At 36.2% G+C, this 3552-nt stretch overlaps 1 protein-coding gene across 1 annotated transcript in view; it reads left to right on the plus strand.

Moving 5' to 3' along the window:
• LOC134678739 (uncharacterized) overlaps positions 1-3552 on the plus strand; it is a 336630-nt gene that overhangs the window by 178109 nt on the left and 154969 nt on the right. The gene's annotated exons all lie outside the window — the stretch shown is intronic.

Raw genomic sequence — 3552 nt, forward strand, 5'->3', positions numbered from 1 at the left:
ATCCCCTAAGGTGGTGAAAAAGGGATTGAATGTTTGTATGGATATCAAAAAAAAATTCAAGTGGTGGACTTGAATCTTTGTATTTAGGGATATTATTAGAAGACAGGAAAAGTAATTTCAGCGTTTTGTAAAATTCATCCCCGAACAGGGTTAAAAGGGGGTTGAAAATTTTAATCCATTACAAATGCTTTGAAACTTCGTAGAAAGGCATAATAGCCGATTACAAAAAAAGTGATTGCAACATTTTTTGGAAATTCAACCCCTAAGGGGGTTAAAAAGGGGATGAAAGTTCGTCTTCGGGTGCAAATTTTATTTTAAGATAGGAACTTGAAACTTTGTAAAAATGTATCAAATTCAAATACAAGAAAACTAATTTCAGCGTTTTAGAAAATTTATCCCCCAAGGTGGTGAAAAAGGGGTTGAAAGTTTGTATGGATATCAAAAAATTTTTCGAGCGCGGGACTTGAATCTTTGTATTTAGGGATATTATTAGAAGACAATAAAAGTAATTTCAGCGTTTTGTAAAATTCATTCCCTAACAGGTTTAAAAAGGGGATGAAAGTTTGTATGGCGTTAAAGTTTTCTTTTGAGCTACGAATTTGAAACTTCGTTAAAAGATATATTATTAAAATACAAGAAAACTAATTTCAGCGTTTTTGAAAATTCAACCCCTAAAGTGGTGAAAAATGGGTTGAAAGTTTGTATGGTAATCAAACATTTTTTCGAGTGTGGGACTTGAATCTTTGTATTTAGGGATATTATTAGAAGACAGGAAAAGTAATTTCAGCGTTTTGTAAAATTCATCCCCTAACAGGGTTAAAAAGGGGTTGAAAGTTTGAATCCATTACAAATGGTTTTGAAACTTCTTAGAAAGGCATAATAGCCGATTACAAAGAAAAGTGATTGCAACGTTTTTGGAATTTCAACCCCTAAGGGGGCTAAAAAGGGGATGAAAATTCGTCTTGGGGTGTAAATTTAATTTTAAGCTAGGAACTTTAACTTTTTGAAAAAAAAAGGTAATAAATTAAAAAAACATGAAAACTAATTCAAGTATTTTTGAAAATCATCCCCCAAGGTGGTGAGAAAGGGGTTGAACTTGAATCTTTGTATAAGGGCATAGGTACCTATTATGAGAATACAAGAAAAGTAATTTCAGCAACCAACATCAAAATCCACTTGACTTAAAACTTCATATAACTTGCTAAAAAAGAAAAGTACTTAATTTCAATATTGCTTGGATATGAAAATTATAGGTACTAAAGAAGTAAAATGTTGAAGATAAGATTCCACGCGGACGAAGTCGCGGGCAACAGCTAGTAATAAATACAATACAACACAATTTACATAGTTAATTTTCGTAACACAAATGAATCAATTAAAATAATTACGTACAATTATTAACGTATTATAATTACGTATTAATTAATTAATTACGTACAATTTTTTTGCAATTCACTTCCAATATTGTCGTCGAACTAAGTAACTAGTCGTAACTAGGTAGTTTTAGTTAACTAGTTAAATTCTCTTTTTGTCTTTATTATTTTGCTTATATTTAAGTTTTGTTTTTTATTCGTTTTATGTTTAGATTATGTAGTGTAGTAGTAACTAGTCCTGTACTTTCGATGTTTCGATGTGAGCTATGATGAGAAATTATTACGTCATTGCTGTTATTGTGTTTGGCAAACTCAGGATATGTGCTATCATATAACAAATGTATGTTAGTTACCTAGTCAGAGTCAGCAACATATTACTTACTTACTTACCGCTGTGGCGCAACGACACGAAGTGGATCTTGGCCTCCGACACCAAAGACCGCCATGCTACTCTGTCCAAAGCCAACACAGAAACACATTAACTTACATAAATCCACAACCAAATATTTGTTTTAAAAAGTTGTTTTAAAAAGTACCTATGTTTTGAAAACCCTATTAATATTCTCATTTGCCCTCGGGGAGTTCATTGTGTCAATATCAGAAATGTTATCATGGCTATCATATGTCGGTATCGATAGGGAGTTATCGGTGAAGTGATAATACATATATATATGAAATATACAGTTATCACTTCATCCTACTGTCATTCAGAGATAACGTAACTTAAGGGCAAGTAATTTATTTGTAACTACATAAGTACCTATATAAATAATGATCTCTATCTCAAGCATTAGTGAGTAGGTAGGTACCTATATTAATTGATCTCAAGCTAGCTAGCACTAATTTGCCTGCGGCTTTGTCCGGGTACAGGTGGTGATCATAGTACACGCACCTATAAATCCGAAGGAAAGAATTTATCGTGGAAGATAATAATATATCGTGAAGACGGCTCATTTTCTCACGTTCGTTCCTTGCAAGGCGGCGGCGGCGGCGTCAAAGTTTTGAAAAATGGGTCAAAACATGTTATATAATGTGGTATATATGTCGTGGTCAGATCGTATAATCCGCCGTATTACATTACGGCTAGCCGTTTTCAAAAACAGGGGCGTTTTGAAATGCGGCGGTTCGACGATTAGCCGGATTGTCATTGCGATACGTTCTTCAATAAGGCGGCCCACGTTTAGCCGCATCGTACATTGTAGAGTGACCAGTTCTTTCGGTCGCCTACGTAACCGGAGTTTGACAATGTTTGCAATTTAATTTATTTCTACCATGGTCCCACCGCACTACATGTGTTTCTTTTCCAAAACATTTCCTTCACAACTTAAACAGACGGAGCCCCGCAAGCGAGGCTCCTATTTCTGGGCGGTTTGTCCTTCGGGCATCTGAAGTTACCTAACGAACCTAACCTACTTACCTAATACCTACGCTTTTTTCCCCAAAGTGTAATGTTTTCACGGACGTCTCACTTAATCAATAGGTAGGTAGGTTAGGTACGTTAGGTAGCTTCAGATGCCCGAAGGGCAAACCGCTCAGAAATAGGAGCCCCGCGAAGCGGGGCTCCGTCTAATTAAGTTGCGAAGGAAATTTTTTTTTGAAAAGAAACAGTCCGACGAACTCCAGATTTGATGGACAGCCCAGGGTTTGTCAGGCAGCGCCACGAGTGTTAAAAATGGGAACTAAAAACTGTCAAAGCGGCGGCTAATGACTCGCTGTATTACATTACGGCTAGCCGTGTTGAAGAACGTATGGCGCCGAATACATTCCGGCGGATTCTCATTCAGCCGCATTCAGTACGGCTAATCGTTAAACCGCCGCATTTCAAAACGCCCCTGTTTTTGAAAACGGCTAGCCGTAATGTAATACGGCGGATCATACGATCCGACTGCAACATATACATATCTGTAGTATCTACACAGTTCTTCTAGTCTCATGTATTAATCACTTATCTACCGCGGTAATATGATCCAATTTTTAATTATAGCATTTAAACTTAATACCTAACTCCGTCTCTCTCCGTCTAAGTGTACCTAACGTCATGTTTTGGCCATGTTCGCCCGCGCTAGTTCTTTACAAACTTTTTAGTTTGTACCTAACATAACTACATACATAACCATGTTTTTATTTAAATAAAGAACAATCTGTCAAATTTGAATAGGTGCGAGCAAAACAATAACTC

The sequence above is a fragment of the Cydia fagiglandana genome, chromosome 2, assembly GCF_963556715.1.
Source record: "Cydia fagiglandana chromosome 2, ilCydFagi1.1, whole genome shotgun sequence".
Lineage (NCBI taxonomy): Eukaryota > Metazoa > Arthropoda > Insecta > Lepidoptera > Tortricidae > Cydia > Cydia fagiglandana.